Source organism: Macrotis lagotis, chromosome 7, assembly GCF_037893015.1.
Source record: "Macrotis lagotis isolate mMagLag1 chromosome 7, bilby.v1.9.chrom.fasta, whole genome shotgun sequence".
In the NCBI taxonomy this organism is placed as follows: Eukaryota; Metazoa; Chordata; class Mammalia; order Peramelemorphia; family Peramelidae; genus Macrotis; species Macrotis lagotis.
The window spans coordinates 65,874,423-65,893,060 of NC_133664.1; positions in this window are offsets into that span (position 1 = coordinate 65,874,423).

Below are 18,638 nucleotides of genomic sequence, written 5' to 3' on the forward strand. Positions count from 1 at the left end.
AGTAGAGAGGAGTGATAGAAAATAAATCTGGAAAGTTATGCAGTGGTGGAGGCAATAGGGCACTGGATCCCAAGTCAAGAAGACCTGAGTTAAAATCCTGCTTATAAGCAGCAGGATCCTAGGATAGTCATTTAACTTCTGACTCAATTTCCTCATCTGTAAAATGGAGTCAATAATAATTGAACCTACATCTCAGAGCTGTTGTGATGATCAAATGAAATAATATTTGTGATGTGCTTTTTGAATGTTTGCTATGATATATAAATGTTAATTATTATTAAAGCACAGTCTCTACTCTAACGTAATTTAGTATTGTGGTGAGGGAGAGGTGTTGTCATATAAAAAAATACTAAGGAGGGGCAGCTAGGTGGCACAGTGGATAGAGCACTGGCCCTGGAGTCAGGAGGCCCTGAGTTCAAATCCAGCATCAGACACCTAATAATTACCTAGCTATGTGACCTTGGACAAGCCACTTAACCCCATTGCCTTGCAAAAACAGAATAATAATAATAATAATAATAATAATAATAATAATAATGAATCCAAGGAAGTATGTACAAGTATCATAATAAAAGGAGGTCACAATTTACTAGGAGGGGAAATTTCACTTCCTCTTGAGGACAACGTAAATTCAGTCAAATTTTTTTTCACAAGCGCACCCAGGAAATTGTCTTCATCTCCCACCCAAATATGGAGCTGAGCTGAGTGAAGTAAGATAATAAAGATGTGTCCAGATTAGGTCAGCTGCATGGAGAAAGGGGGAACCACAGTTATCCTCAGTCATAGGATTGGTCTATCCAGGGTTAGACTGGAGCCTTTTCTAGGAAGTTTAAATTTTGGTATGAGCATTTTCATCTTAGAAATCAAAAAATAATGCAAATCAAGATTTGATTTGTTGTTTATTAATTGCCTAAGAAAAGATATGGAAGAGTAAGGGAAATAATATAAATGATGTGATGATAATATATAATATATAATATATATAATATAATATATAATAGTATAAATTAATTTAAAAGCCTGCCAAAATATTTAATTAGCTTGGGGGGGCTTCCCCCATCGAGCTGGTTGTTAAACATTTACCAGTACACTATTGAACTATCCATAATTTTTTTAAAAATTCCTACTTAGTGAATTTGTAGGTATGCTCTCTCAAGGTACAGATCACAACTCTGAAAAGTCTTTGAAGGCAAAAATTATACTGTCTTTCTCTTTGCATGAGCAGCAGCTACCATAGGACCAGACACTCAGTAATGAATACTTGTTGAAAAAAAATTGAACTGAAATTGCCTCAACCTTCCAGTGTGATACCATTCTTATTCATTTATTTCCATAAAAATTCCTCTGGGAAATTACCCAACACTGGAGGCCTTTTTCAAGATCTTAATAGAACAGAGATGGAAATTTCCCATGGAGTCATAACTACCCCCACTCCTACCTTTCCAACCTTTTTTGTGCATCATTCCCCAATCCGTTGACCCTGGTGTCCTGAAGGTTCCATGAACAAGACACTCTTAGCTCTAGGTCTGTGGAATTTTCTCTGACTGTCCTCAATTTCTGGATCCCTCTCTCCTCCATTCTGCCTATTGACATCCTGGCTTCCTTAAAATCTTATTTTTTTTAAACTGGAAGGCTTTCCCAACCTCTCTAAATTCTAGCATCTCCAACTCCATTATTTCCTATCTATCCTATTTATGTACATATTTGTATGTAATCTCCTTTGCTAGATTGCAAGCTCCTTGGGGGCAAGCACTGCCTTTTGCCTCTTTTTATATCCTCAACACTTTCCTATAGTAGTCACTTAATAAATGTTTATTGATTGGTTGAGTCTGATTAAGGATCCTAGTCAGAACTGGAATGGGCTTGATCAACAAAATCTAAATTATTTTTTCTTTTCCAGAAGAAGAAACTAAGACTTAAAAATATTAGTTGATTTGACAAATCTACAAGACAAATAAATGAAGAAGATAGAACTTAAACCAGGTCTTTTGATCCCAAGGACAAAACTCTTTTTAACTATACAAACCTTTGGCCACTGTCCACTAGCAGAGCCTCATCAGTTTCACCCTACAAAAATGACAAATTTCCCTTCCTTTAACAAATGTGTCTTTTCCTCAGGACAACAGGAATAAGCATCCAAGGTTTCCTAGGACTATTAGATGTTGTGGAAAACATCCAAGAACTAGAAAATATAATGAAAGTTGGAAAAAGACATATGAGAACAACAAAGCAGAATATAATTTGCTCCAATTTTGACTGTGTTTAGTTAGCTCAGTACCTTCGAACACCATATTAGTGAGATCAAGGTTATGAGTTTTGAATCAGTTTAGTGTTTATTCACCTATGTGCAGGATGTTGGGGATACAAAAAATGAAAATGGCATCAGTCCCACCCTTGAGAAGCTTACATTTCAATAGGTTTGATATCGGTATAGATCAATTAATTTTTGCTTTTTTTTTCCTGTCCAGGAGTAGACCCTTAACCCTGGTTGCTCTAAGCCTTAGTTGATAAATAAGGAAACTTGAATGAGATGATCTTTGCAATTTCCTCCAGTTCTCAATTACATCATACTATGATCCAAGTGATAGATATGATTTGCAATGATGTTGTAATAGACAAAGATATTTCTTTTGGCCAAAGCTGTCACCATTTTACATGGTTTCCAGAATAAACTTTATCGTTCCAATCATTAGGTATCAAGCTCTGGGCTTTCACATATACTTTGTAAGCACATTTCCTTTGCAGTGAAAAGGTTCTAACCCAGGTCTTCTGACCCCACTTTCACTACCTTGTCTTCTTCCCCATGCCTCTCTCTTACCTTGTATATCTTCACTCCTCACCCAATTTAAAACCTCATCAAAGATTGGAAATATGTGTTCTACTTCTTGTGTTTGTTGAGCAGTATACTTAGCACAATACTGTATACTATGTTTCATCAGTATATTGACTTGGGCAGATACTCAAAGACATGTTCAAGCAAACTCTGGTAGACTCACCAAGACTTACCACATGCTTGACCTTCAGTGATCAATCAATGAGCATTTATTTAGTGACTCATGTGATAGTTGCATAATTAAAAGACATTCAGAATATACTGAATGTGTAATTAGAGGGAGGCCATAAAAGTATAAAAAACTGGAGTCCATAGAAGGAAATGGAAACATGGAAAAGAAAAAAGGAAATAACAGTAGCAGGCCATTACCCCAGAAGATATGGAACCCAACTTCTGCTCTGACTATTACTCCTTAATGAAAAGTTGCAGGTAGGGAGTATAAACAAAGGTTGCAGCATAAGCAATGTAAATGGTAATGGTAATGTTCTTGTCAATATAGCAGCTACTAGAAACCTTTGTCTCTACTTTGTTGTCAGTCTCAGATCAGAGCAGTTCCTCCCTTGCCAGGGGGCTGAGCACCTGCACTGCACAGTTGTTTGGCTAAAACCAATGGTCATATTCCAAATGGTATACCACCCGAGATTCAGGTGCTATACCATCTGAGTGGAGGAGACAGATGGAAACAGTCATGTTTACTTCCATTTTATATACATTTCTTTTTGAAATACAAGTTGGTTAGTGAGTCTCCTATGCATCCACATTGGTCTTTTCCCTATTATTGAAATTTTCCTCTTGGACTTTAGAATTTCATTCTTGAACATTATCTATCACTCATAGGCTGACTTCTATTGGAGAATTCTAGTTCATATGATCCTATCTCCTCTTTTTTCTAATTGCTTTGAAATCTCATCCTCTAAAATCTAGAGTAAATGTCAGACTATCCGAGTTTCCTCTTCTTTATCATAAAGTCTAGGAACAACCAGTCACTTCTCATAATTGTCCTCTTTTTTAGTGAGAATCATATTCAGAATAGGACATCACCTTGCTGGTTCATTCATCTTTTGAAGGATAAAATTATTATTATTCAATTCCTTAGGAAAAAAAGACAGTTGTGCCATGATTCTGACTTTTTTTTTAGGTTTTGGCAAGGCAATGGGTTAAGTGGCTTGCCCAAGGCCACACAGCTAGGTAATTATTAAGTGTCTGAGGTCGGATTTGAACTCAGGTACTCCTGACTCCAGGGCCAGTGCTCTATCCACTGTGCCACCTAGCCACCCCAATTCTGACTATTTTCAGGAAGATGATTAATAATGACTATGTATAATATAGTTTCTGAATATACATGAACTATATTTTAAAATCTTCACATTCCAGAACAGAATGGCTTCTCTAAGTGGAGAAAATAAATAAGGCCATCTCAGCGCATCAAAGTTTAAAAGAAACAATAAAAAGGCAAATTGGAGAACTGACAAATGCATATCACCTTTTGCTTTTTTTTTCCTCACAAGCTTTTTTCTGAGAGACCTATCTTTAAAAAATATCTCTCAGAAATTTTTAAGAGATAACCAGGCAATAAAATTCCTCCATGTATTGCCTTCCACCTTGCTCTCTGAAACAATCATAAATATTAAATAGAACTACCAAAAGCTTTTAAACCCTTGGATATATATAAGACTTCTCAAGAAATTCATTACTGTCTTCTCCCTGTGCAACCACAAATTACACTTACATGAGACTAGGCTGTTCTACAATTATCGGTCTGTTTGACAGTCAGTGTGATTAAGCTAGTACCTTCAGTCTTATTCCAGTCACAGGCCTTTAAGGCAATCCATTTATACTAAAAATATTGACTCAATTGGATGAGACTTGAGCACAAAGTTTTACACAATTTATAAAGATCATTATTCGCAGTTTAAATTGGATTTCTAGAATCTTAATGATTTTGGAAGAATTAATGTTTCCCACATTTTCTTTTTTTACTTCTTGCAAGGGGCTTGGATTGGATGGCCTGTCCAGGACCACAGGGCCAGTTGATTGCTGGGCCTTAGGAGTGGTATGTGGACTCAGGGTCTCTTGGCCCCAGGGCCAGTGATCAGTCTGATTTAAGAAGAGGAACAGAGTCAAATGAGAGAGAAATATAGTATATGGTAGTGGGGGGGGTATGAATGGAGGGAGTTGAGGTCAGCAATGGCAGCAGTGGAAAAATATGGACGTAGTTTTTGTGATGGACTTATCATAAAGAATGAGATCCACCTAAGACAGAGCTGGAGGTGTTGGAAGACAGACTGAAGCACATTTATTTTTTTTATTTTTATTTTTTCTGTTTCATTTGCTTTATTGCTCATGAGGGTCTGTATTTTTGGGGGGGGGGGTATTGTGTTTGCCCTTGAAGAAGAATATTTTAGTAATGTATTATAAAACCTCATTTGTACAAAAATTTTTAAAAATATCAAAAAAAAGAATTAATGCTTCCCACAATTTTAATTTATTTTTTAATTGGATCATTGAACCAGTGGCAAATATTTGGAGAGCTTTAACTGTACTTACTAAGCTAAAGACATATCTTTTAATCAATTTCAGGTTGGGATAGCAAAGGTATCCATGAATTTTCTTTAATTTGAATTTAGTCTACAAGTGTCTTAAGACAAAAGATATTCATTAATGGGTAATTTTTCTTTTGTTTTTTTTTCTGCCCCAGGTCACCTACCAAATTCATGTGCTTCTACTCATTTATTTCTGTCTTACGGAACCAGAGCAAGCCATTCTATATAAGTAGAATAGGTTCTATGCAAGTTTCAGGCAGCTGGACTAACTGCCTCAGTTTCTGAACCCTTGTCACTTGAATTGTTGGCCCAAATCAGTTCTTAAACATGGTATTGAACCTACTTCTAAGTCACTGCCTTGTACTTTCTTGTCCAACTCAATTTTTTCATATCTTGGTCTTTAACTTATTGCATGATGTTCCTAGTCTATACAAAATTTTCTGGCTCTCACCAGTCCCTCACTCCCTGACAAGGAGGGCTTCAACATTTGTGATGGAGAATTTCTCAATCTCAATATACAGAAGGTCTCCTGGTAAATCAACCCCTAGGTATTATCTTCTCATTTTCATTATTGATCAAAGTTTTCACCTTAATATTTGCTAGATTATCCACTGGAAATATTTTCTTAGGTTTTTGCAAGGCAAATGGGATAAAGTGGCTTACCCAAGGCCACACAGCTAGGTAATTATTAAGTGTCGGAGACCGGATTTGAACCCAGGTACTCCTGACTCCAGGGCCGGTGCTTTATCCACTGCTCCACCTAGCCGCCCCTGGAAATATTTTCTTAATTAAAAACTTGAGCAGATAATAGTAATAATAGTTCACATTGATGGAATAGTTGATAGTTTATAAAGGATCTTCCTCCCAACAACCTTGTATTGTACCCAGTTTATAAATCTAAAACTAAGTTCAGTGTTCGAACAGCTAGTCAAAGTAAGAGCCATGTCAAAACCCAGGGTTCCTGACTTCAGATTAAGTACTCTTTCCACTTCTCTAAATGATGCTCCCCTGCATAGTCAGAAGAAAATAGGAAAACTATGGAGATGACAAGGAATGATAATGATAACTCACTAGTACTTTGTATAAATAAACATGTAAATAGCAATAATTATCAAATAAACAAGTAATGGTTTACAAAAAGTAGATCCTTGCCCTCCCCCACAAAAGAGGAAGAGAGAGGGAGGCAAAGATGGGGAAGTATAGGGACGGGGAAACCAAAAATAGAAGGGGAAGTAGAAGAGCAAGAATGTGAATAGTAATGGGGAAAACTATCGCATGAAAATATACCCTGCCAAAATGAGAAAGTGATCCTCAGGGTCAAAGATAGCTGGGAACTAAGTGACCTGAACAAGTGAGATAAATGCTCAGGAAGAAGAGGAAAGGATTTCAACAGAGATCAAATCTATAATAGAAATCTGGTATATTATATGATATCTAGCTACAAAGGAAGCCAGACAGACTTATTATTTCAAAAATGACATTTTAAAAACTGATTTAGAAGAGACAATGTAGGGCTATGATCAGTGCTATAGTGAATTCTCTTAGTATTACAGATTTGGGAGCATCTACTGAGTACTATTGGAAGAGGGGTGTCTTCATGATTCATTTCTAAAGTGTTTTTTACTAAGAGTTTAATAATGCATGCCCAATACCATATTGAGCACTATGTGGATACAGAAATGTAAAATGTGAATCCTGCTATCCAGATGATTATATTCTAGTTTAAATAATATGGAGAGCACCTAGGTGACACAATACCAGCCCTGGAGTCAGAACTTGAGTTCAAATTTGACAGCAGAAATTTGACATTTACTACTTGTGTGATCCTGGGCAAGTCACTTAATTCTGGCAGCCTCACCAAAAAAAAGAAAAAGAAAGAAAGAAAGAAAGAAAGAAAGAAAGAAAGAAAGAAAGAAAGAAAGAAAGAAAGAAAGAAAGAAAGAAAGAAAGAAAGGAAGGAAGGAAGGAAGGAAGGAAGGAAGGAAGGAAGGAAGGAAGGAAGGAAGGAAGGAAGGAAAGAAAGAAAGAAAGAAATCAACTAAATTAGTGGTATGGAAATAATCATTGGAAACAGCATCTCTCCCTGGTCATTCTCCTTATCACTTTTATGTCATCCTGATCTTCTTGTCCTCTCCTGACAGTTGGCAGCAGAGCTCCCCTGTAGAGAAACAACTCCCCTGGAAACTCATAGTTGTAAGAGAAGTGCTTCTTTAAGTGAGACCTAAGTGTAAATTATGATTATTTATCAAGAGGAAAAAAAAGAAACTAATATGGGGTTTATCTGTACTCTGAGTGCTGCAGTGTAATTCTAGCCTGGGAAGACTAAAATATGTCTTTAAATATTTCATTGCAATTTTAAGGCTTTGATTATTTGCGCTGTTTACGGTTTCAAAATTGATTCCTTCCATGATAGATGTAGATATATCATTCATAAGAAATCCTACATCAGTAAAAAGACTAAAATATATCATACATGCCAACCAAAAAGGAAGATCTTTGAAATAGCATCCCTACCAGGACACATGGAGATTTGGTTTAAAAAATGTATTGCTTTAAAAGTAAAAACATTTTTCATCCATATTTGTGACCCCTTCAGGAAGAAGCGCTCTAAAAATACAAGAAAAACATAGTTTGTTTATTATCCTTATGCTAATCAAGAAGGGAAAGTACTCTCTTGAAGACTATGTAGAAAAACATGTTTAGAGCATATTAGCCCAGGCTATGCCAGATGGCTTCAGTTTTCTAGCTTGTCAAAATAGAAGTGATGGAAGAATGAGATAGGACAGAAGGTAAAATGAAAATCAGAAAATCATTACAAATCAAATGCAGATGAATATAAAATTTATAACCAGTCTCGAATGAGAATTATCAAAGGCAAGAGAGCTATTTAAAATATGACACAAAATTGTGTCGGAGTTAATTTGTTTCCATAAATTGAATTCAATGCAAAATTTATTGAATACTCACTAAGTACAGAAAATTATATTAAGCAATGAAAGAAATAGAAAAAGTGACAATGACTTCCACCACTGCTTTCAAGAAACTTCCAAACTACTGAAGGATACAACATGTACACAATTTCAAAGTAGTACAAGAAAAGGAGATATAATAATTAATATTTATATACCTCTCTATACAATCTACAAACACTGCATACATTATCTCACAATAGTCTTCTGAGATAGGGTTTAGCGTTTATAATATATTTAAATCTCCCATTTTATAAATGAAGAAACTGAGGCTTAGAAAAGTTAGTGATTTGCCCAAGGTCAGAATCAAAGTCAGAATTCTAAACCAGATCTGATCCCACTATCTGAGTCCTTGAAATTACACAATCAAATGATTTCTCTCTCATCACACTCAATTTTGATCAATGTACAACGTGGAAACAATGTAAAGACTGAGAAATTGCTTTCTGGGGGGGGGAAGTAAATTGGGGGGGGGGGGGAATTGTAAAACTCAAAATAAATAAAATCTTTAATTAAAAAAAAGAGAAAAAAAGAAATTACACAATCAAAATCCAGACCAGGGCTGAAGAAGGAAAGACCATTTGTGCTTGTGAGAAATCAGAGAAGACTTTGTGAAGGGTGAACCAATTTAGCTGCACCTTAAAAAATGACTGGTACTGGTCCCTCTTTCATGAATCAGAGGCTAAAGCAGGGCTTTTTACTAGATAAATAAAATACAATTTTTAAAAAAAAAGTAGAGACTGGAAAGTTAAGATGAGGAGGCACATGGTAGTTAGAAAACTAATGACAGCCTGGTGTGAGCAAGTTTGTCAATGAGGCAGATCAGATTTCAGTTTGATGGGCAGCCAATCAGTAATACAGGCACACCTGCCCATCTGGAACTTGAGATGCAGTTGATATGTACCAGTTTCAGGCACAAGGCAATTACTAAAGGGAAAACCTGCTACTTTACCTCAGAACTCTCTTCCCAAGGGGAAAAGGTTCATTAACAGTGATCAAACTGAGATTTGCATTAGGAAGAGAGGTAAACACTTTTTTTAAGTTGATCAATCTTTTGAGTCTAAGTGGAGTTGTATTTTGCAGGTTATTTATGTATGAATAGAAGTGAAGTATAATGAAAACAACAATGCCCTGGGAGTCAGAAGAACTGGAATCAATACAAAGATCTTCCACTTATTTGCTGTGTGGCACTGACCAGATGACTTGTCTCTCTGAGATTTTAGTTCTTCATCTATAAAACTGAGATTCTAATATTGGTCTTATCTACTTCATGAAATTGTGGGGGAAGTATTTGGCAAACCTTAAAATAAGATAAAAAGTCGATTTTAAATTGAATTAAAATGAAATTAAAGTGAGATATAATGGCTCCCCCAAAGGAAGTGTGGCTCTTTCATACCATGATTACTATAATTTTTTTCTTTTTTGGCCTTCCCATTCCTATATGTAAAGTATTTGGTTTATATATAAAGACAAAACACATTTAAAAAAAAAAGAAAACTAAATAGTCAATTATATTGTTGCACCCCCTCTGACCTACTTTATAAAATAGGCATTCAAAATGTCACCAGTTGAATTCCAAAAATAAGCCTACATGTAGGTCATGTAGGTCCTAAGGGTTTCCCTGTAGGTCTGCACCCCTGAAATAATCAGTAGTTACAAATAAACTCAAATCTAAGATATTTATTTAAGATGATAAAGGAAGAACAGAAGCTATAAAATATATATACAGACATCAACCAACCTGAGGTGCATTCTCTCACAAATATAGATAGATGATATAGATAGATAGATACATAGATAGATACATAGATAGATGATAGATAGATAGATAGATGATAGATAGATAGATAGATAGATATAGTATTACAAAGAACAGTGGGGAAAAAACTTATAGTACTGATAATGTAATACAAAACTGGAACATATGTGACTAGGTAAACTCGAGTACTCCAACACCCAATGTTCTTTGTTTCCCTGTTGAATTCTCACACTGCTCTCCCTTGGGCACAGTATCTCTACTGAGAGGGTCACTCATTTAGACTCCTACATTTTCACTTCTCACTTTGACTCTTAACTGCCACAACCAGCTGTCTTTCAGTATAGTTAGGGATAAGATATCAGTGGGTAGAAAGATTGGAGAAGTAGTGAAAAGAAAGTCTATCCTCTAAAACAAATTGAGTAAAGATGTAGTTGGGAAAGTTCATGTTCACAAGAAACATCATCTAGTTTGAGTCTATCACAGAGGAGGTGATACATCATTAGAAAGATAAAGGTAGTGCCAGATTGTGGAGGGACTTCCAATACTTCAATGAAGAATTTGGATTTTATTCAGTAACCAAGCAATGAAGTGAAAGGAGAGACAAGGAATAAATAATAGGGTGTTAAATTAAATTTAAAGAAATATATAAGTCCTGAATCTGTTTAGGAAGTTTCATAATTTAATTGGAACTGGCAACTGTCATTGGTTGGTTGATGACTGGTCACTTCCCTGGTTGCCCTTAAAAAGCCAGTTTTCTAGGGGAAACTAGGTGGCAGAGTGACTAGAGCACTGACCTTGAGGTCAGAAGAATGGGAATTCGAATCCAGTCTCAGATACTAGCTATATGAGCTGGGCAAATCACTTAACCCTGTTTGCCTCCATCTAGGGCCACCTCAGTTATCCTGGTTCATATCTGGCATGGACCCAGATGGCTCTGGAAGAGAAAGTGAAGCTGGTGACTTAACACAGTTCCCTTCACTCAATCCAATTCATGGGCTTGTCATGGCAGCACCTCACTGATGTCGTGGTCTTCTTCCAGAATAAAGGCTGGCTTTGGAGCGGGGAGCAGGAGTCAGCAGCAATCAGAACAAGAACCCAGAGGCTAAGGGGGAATTGTCCTTTATAGAAGGAAATGGGAAAATTATTTCTCTCTCTCTCCTCCCCACACCCACTCCATAATTCACCTTAATCCAACCTGGTTCTAACAGCTGAACTGTTCAGTCATTAGAAGACCTTGATTCCAACAGGGGTCAGAGACATTCTTCATATAACAGATATAAACACAAGTAAAACTTCAAGGAGCAAAGCATGAGTTGACATTAAAATGACATTGAACTGTCCAGGGTGCCCAGCTAATGTCTGAGGCCATAGTTGAACTCAGTTCTTCCTGACTCCAGGCTAATCTTTTTTTTTAGGTTTTTTTTGCAAGGCAAATGGAGTTAAGTGGCTTGCCCAAGGCCACACAACTAGGTAATTATTAAGTGTCTGAGGCCGGATTTGAACTCAGGTACTCCTGATTCCAGGGCTGGTGCTTTATCCACTATGCCACCTAGCTGCCCCTCCAGGTTAATCTTGACTCAATAGTCATTTGGCTACCTGGAAAGGCTTAGGAAAAGTTTATTCACCAGGCAGAAGTAAAAAGACAAAATAATAATAATAATAAATAGCTAGAGTACTTAAGGGAAGGATAATTCATTTCTAAGGTTGGACAAATCTTTAAGACAAATTATATCAACTATATATCAAAACCTAAGTAGTCAGGATTGCCCTGAGACGATCTTGAGTCACTCCTTGATTGTCTAAAGAGGTTAACTAATTCTTTCTGACCACTATGTGATCATGGAGGCCATGGAAATGCAGGGTTGTGTTCTCATCATTCCGTCCTTCAAGTTCATTTGTTAAGTCTTATTTCCCAACAAAGACAGTAAAGCATTTCAAGGCATTGCCAGTAGTTCTTGGTGTGTCCCAAGGCCCTGGGTTTCATCACTTCCCTTTGTGATATTTGTTTAGGAGGGTCATGGGTGGAGCTGGTAGGAGTGGTAAGCCTTATGGGAAAAGAACAGAAATGGAGCTGGGGTGCATGGGTGTTTCCATATACTTCATTGTTGCTCAGTCCTCCAATATTTCATGACCCCATTTTGGGGTTTTCTGGCAGATACTGGAGTGATTTGTCATTTCCTTATAGAGGAAACTTGAAGCAAAAAATGGCTCAACCAGCGTCAAAACCCTATTTAGTGTCTGAGGTCACATGTGAACTCAGGTCTTCCAGATTCCAAGCCCAGTGCTCTATCCACTATACCCACTGATGCCCTTTAGTTGCAGGTAAATAGTGAAGATGGACAGATTGCTAGATACAAGTGTGGGAGAGAATGTAGGCTGATATGTCACGGTGTGTTCTCTAGTCAGATTGTACCTTTAATAGCCACCTCCACAACTTATACAGTTATGTCAAAAAATAAGTAAAGAAATAGAATGGACGGGTGTGGGTAGAATACAGGGCTTTATGTCCTAAACTTTTTGAACTTGTAATAATTTTTGTTTGTTATAAAATAGTGAGTAATATAACTATGGTAGCCAAATCGGAGGTATTGTTTTTACATAAAAGAGGCAGCACATTTTTTCACTAACTCTTGGTGCTTTGCTGTCTAGGAAAGGTTAATGAGACTCTTTTGAGAGGCAGCAGAATAACTAGAGTACTTGGTTTGAAATCAGGGAAAATCTAGGGCTCAAAACCATTCCCTAGCACTTCGTGACTCTACTCTCTTGTTTCCTAATTGATTGGAATGCTTCTTTGGTCATCTCTATTTCACAAAATCCCATTTCCTTTATCCCCATACTTCCAGTGATTCCCATCTAAAAGTATCTCATCTTGCATATACATTATATAAATATCTAGGTTTACATAGTTACTCCCTTGATACACTATGACCACTGTTTCACTTTTGGTCTACAGTGCCTTACATATAGATGATAATAAATATTTGTTGACTGGTTAAATGATTAAAACCTATAGTACTTTCCTCAAAGAATTGTTGTGTGGTTTGTATATGAAGTCCTTTGCAAACTCAAAAACCATCATAAGCAAGAACTTTTTTTTGCCTTTCTTCGTCTCACCATGACTGATTAGATAGTTGGCACTTAATCAATCTTTAATAAATAATTGACTAAAAGCTAGCATTTACATAGTACCAAAGTAAGGGTCTAGACCCCATTAGTATGCTCAACTGATGCAACTTTCCATCTTGCAGTTGCTAAGAAGCCCTAGTTCTGGAATAGTAGTAATAACCTATAAAGAAAGTGCTTTGGAGAGAGACTGTGAAGCAGGCGTGGACATGCTGGAGCTAGTTCTGAGTGGTTAACTCTGTAATGAAAAGAAAACTCTGGTTATGGAAGTATTTGAAAGACCTTAGAGTTCTGCCATGTTTCTCATACCTTTGTCTTTTTGGCTACTGTGTTCCTAATGATGTGATGCCACTTACAGATACTATTTGGGGACCATTAGGACCCAAGTCAGCAGAAACAGAGCCTACGGATAGTAGTCATGCCACACATAGACATGGACTTTGAGGAACTAATACTATGTAGAAACTAAGTTTGTAGGAACTAAATTTGAAACCTACTCTCCTCATAAACCAAAAGAGAATATGCTCCCCAAGGTACTGAAGGGATATGTTTATATGTTTATATTGATGACATGGGAATACTAGGCAGATAACAAATAATTAAATCTTGTGTCTCTATGCTGACTGAGAAATTATGTTTTGGAAACAAGGCTTGCTACCATCCCTGAGAACAGATTTTTTCCAAGTACCAAAAATCTTGAATTGGTAACAGCCATCTAGGTACCCTTTATTCTGACAACTAAATAGGAACCTCTGGGAAGATTCTAAAAGGACCTAGAGGCAGCAGTATAAGTCCAACATGATAGCAAACTATTAGCTCTTTGTTACTCAAAATGAGCCTTTGCTCCTCCTGAACATCCTAATTACATTATACCAGGGTCAATCCCTACCTCTTCCCCAGCATGAAGATCATTCCCTATTAGCCCTATTTAAGTCCTAGTTTTTTCTCCCGCTTAGTTGTTTATCCTCTATGGGTAGAGCTCACATGCATAACTTTGCACCTGCATAATAAAACTTATCTGTCCCTCATCACTCTGAGTCATGAGTCTTCATGAAATTCTTTCACTATTCAAACCCTAGCTCAGCACTTGAGCCCCAAATTGCATTAATATTTGCTTTACCTTTAAAGAAAATATTCTTTTGTAAAAGCTAATCTATATTTAGTGGTTAAATGCAACTGGGGTAGGGCACACAGGTCCCTAGAGATGTTGGTAACATAGTCAATGGGATTGAAGCTAATGACAGTAGAGTCTGCTACCAAACCCCTCAGTTACTTAGGATCCAGAGGTCCAGAACCCCATACACCCTCCAAAATTTTAAAGCTTACAAAGTAGTTTGCATATATTGCCTCATTTGATCTTCACAAAATTCCTATGAGATTTGTGTTATTATTATTCCCATTTTACAGATGAGGAAACTGAATCTTACAAATATTATATGAATTTCCCAGGGTTACACAGCTACCAAACTGAGGCAGGATATGGACTCAGATTCTGCTGACACCACAACATTTTTATCCATCAGTAGTCATAGTTGCTTCTTCAAACACCTAACCCAGTTTTTGTTTTAGGAGTAACATGAGCACTGAAGGAGACCCGAGTCCATTAGCAACTGTTTATTAAAAAAAAAAATCTTCCTATGGCCCTAAAAGAACAGTATTTAAGTAGAGAGCTAAGATGAAAAGAAACATTTCCTTCTCAGGCTTTTTTAATCCCCACCATCATCTTCCCCCACACCTTTAAAAGAAAATGCTTTGCAAATTTGTTGTGGTTGAATGACTGAGTCATTATCTAAAGGCTATTATTGCTCCTAATAATGTAATGAGATGTAGTGAGTGATGCAAGCAGGGGGCTCAGTTCTTAAAATTACCCCGGTTTCTCATTTCACATTAATCGGGTCGCTGCTGCTCCCAAAATACAGTTCAATGGTTTTTACTACCTTTGGTATGTTGAGTTGTAATTGCAATGTTGTTGAAATCGACCTTTATGAATTTTCCATAGTGACAATAAAAAATCTCTCCCTGGAATGGTGACAAACAGAAAATTACACAGTTAACATCTAAGATAAGAGATTCTCTGTCGTGGCTTCTACAAATATCTTGCTTTTGTAAGGGTATTTTAAGGACTTTAAGTTTTCAATCATTTTGTTTAGGAGGGTGGGGAGAAAGGGAAGATGCAAGACTTTATGCTTCTGTTTTGTTCTGTGATTCATCAGAAAAATAAGATCCTTACTAAGGCGGTTCTTTAGGTGCTTGTAGTCTGGGAGGAGACTCCCAGTAACTCAGGAGAATTTAAACATGTCTTTAAAATTTCTGAAATATGAACAGAAATGACCACAATAAGATACAGTATATGTATGTGCCAGGCAAATAAGGTCTATGAAAGAGGCAATGCTATTGCCTGTATCAAACCACTTATTGTTTCAGGGAGAGGGAAGATGAGGAAGGGAGAAAAAAAATTTGGAACTCAAAATTTGCCAAAATTAATGTTAAAAATTATCTTCATTATTATTGTACATGTATAACCTCTATCAGATTGCTTGCTGTCCTGGGGAAGGGAGAGGGAAGGAAGAGAGGGAGAGAAAAAATATTGAAACTAAAAATCTTACAAAAATGAATGTTGAAAATTATCTTTACATATAATTGAAAAAATACTATTAAGACAAAGAATTGTCTTTATATGTAATTGAGGAAAAAAGATGCTATTCATTTTTTTTAAAAGAGACAATATGGGGCAGCTAGGTGGCACAGTGGATAGAGCACTGACCCTGGAGTCAGGAGTACCTGAGTTCAAATCAGACCTCAGACACTTAATAATTACCTAGCTGTGTGGACTTGGGCAAGCCACTTAACCCCATTTACCTTGCAAAAAAAAACCCTAAAAAAGAGACAATATGACAGAGATAAGGTGCTGGGTTTAGAGACAAGAACACCTGTTTGATCCTGGGTAAATCATTTAATCACTTGCTTTAGATAATCTTATAAATTTTAGTGTGATACAGAGTAAAGAATGTTGAATTTGAGATCAGGAAATCTAGATTTAAATCCTGGTTCAACATTTGATACTGCTGAGCACTTAGATAATAAATTAGTTAATCTCACTGCCCTTCAGTTTCCCCTTCCATAAAATAAGGAGATTGAAAAAAATGATTTCTTAGCTTCTCCTCAAGCTCCAAGTCTATAATCTACAGAGGCAAAGACATGCTGTGACCAGTGTTGGTAGAAGGAATTTTCACACTGGGAGTTTTCCCCACACAACAAAACCAGAGGTTCTTCACATGTGTATATGAAAATGAAAATGAAAATGAAAAATTAATCATTCTTTACTCTCCTTTTGTTTGTGTCCCAGTAGCTTCACATATCACTGGATTACAGATTTTTGAGCTGGAGGAACATTTAGTCTGTCACCTTGTTCAATCCCTTTACTTTATAGATAATAATAAACTTTTAGAATTTATTTAGCACTTTAAGATTTACAAAGTGGTCTAAATGTTACCTTACTTGGGCTTCATAACCCTGTAAGGAAGATACCATGAATATCCCCATTTTACAGATAAGGAAACTGATATTGAAAGAGATTGAAGTTGAGTAGCTGATCCTGGGTCATATAACTAGGGTTTTGAGACAGGATTTGAACTAAGGTCTGGATCGTTAGGAGGGTCAGTGAATAAAGCTTGGGCCTGAAGTCAGGAAGACACATCTTTGTAAATTCAGATCTGGCATTAGACACTTACTAGCTGTGTGACTCTGGGCAAATCACTTAATCCTGTTTGCCTCGGTTTCCTCCTTTGTAAAATAAGCTGGAGAAGGAAATGGCAAACCACTTCATTATCATTGCCAAGAAAAGCTCATATAGGGACAGGACTGAAATGACTCAACACCAACAATTTCCTTACTCTAGATTCAACCCTTTACCCACCAATGAGGAAATTAAGATACAGAGAAGTTATAATCCTTCCATAAATCAGTCAGTAAATGGCAAAGCAGGATTCAAATTTAAGCACTCTGATTGGCCAGCCAGCATCCTTTCCACCATGCCAAGGTTCCTCCCTTCCTACCTCAATCCTCTGATCTTGACATAGAATTGTAAGCCAAAAGAGGGCACCAGAGTATACTGCAGAACAAAACAGAGACCTTCCTATGACTGACTCAGTTTACTTTTGATAATGCATAACCTTAAAAAGTATAATTATATCATTTTATAGTTTATTCCCATGCGTTGTATTATTATTATTATTTTATATTGCATGGAAATCCTAAAAATCGTGAGTTAGTACTATCAAAATTTATGGAGTGCAAGTCTGGGTCAAGTTTGGTCAAGTATTAGATGAGATCCAACTAGCCCTTTTCTAATTTGTTTTTTACCTTGCTAACATCCCTAAAAATGTTTTCCAGATCATCTCAAAATAAAAAACCAAAATCAAAGATCAACCTCCTGGCACAAAGCTGTTAAACATTTTCTCTTGTACTTTCTTTTTGTGATTTCATTCCGGTTTTCCGTTTTACAGGCAATGGTTGGGCTATTTTATTTTTTTTTAGGTTTTTGCAAGGCAAATGGGGCTAAGTGGCTTGCCCAAGGTCACACAGCTAGGTCATTATTAAGTGGCTGAGGCTGGATTTGAACTCAAATACTCCTGACTCGGGGTCAGTACTCTATCCACTGCACCACCTAGCCGCCCCTGGTTGGGTTATTTTAATATCGCTTGATCATGACATAGTAACACCATGATAAACTATGAAGCATTAGTTTAAAATGTTAAGAGCTTCTAAGACCAAAAAAATATATAGTTTGAGGTTTTTTAAAGTGTATGAATTTCACAAGTTTGTCCCAAATGATCAACATCTCCAAATGTTCAGATCAAGGGGCCAAGTATTATTATGCTGATACTAATTCTGAACTTCAGTAATGATCACCTGAATCACTTTGTTTTAACAGTATTAAGCCTAATGCAACTATTCAGGGAATTTCCCCCCCATAAATTGTTTTTTAAAGCCCAGTCAAATTGCAACTCAGAAAGGTTTAAACAATAACCTTTCTGCTTTTGTGTCTGATCACATGATCAGTGCACCTAGTTAATGGGGAAATGCTCCCTCACAGTGACAGTACTGAGGGACACCAAGGCTCTTCTTTCAGCAACCTTATATTAAGTTGGTGCTTAAAAAGAGAGGCAGAGGGAGAGCTCAATGATCTACTGAAAACTGAAGTGCTTACTTGAAGTGCAAGAACAGATTCATTCTAATCAGGTACTAAAGGGCTAGAAATGAAACTAGCTTCATACCACTCATCTTTCTTTTATTGATCATTCAATTATCAAGCAGGATGACTATCTTTTCACCGGTTAATCCTCTTATCTGCCATCCATGGGAAAAAAATGTGTATAGTCACACACACACGTTTATCTGGTTTCTTCATG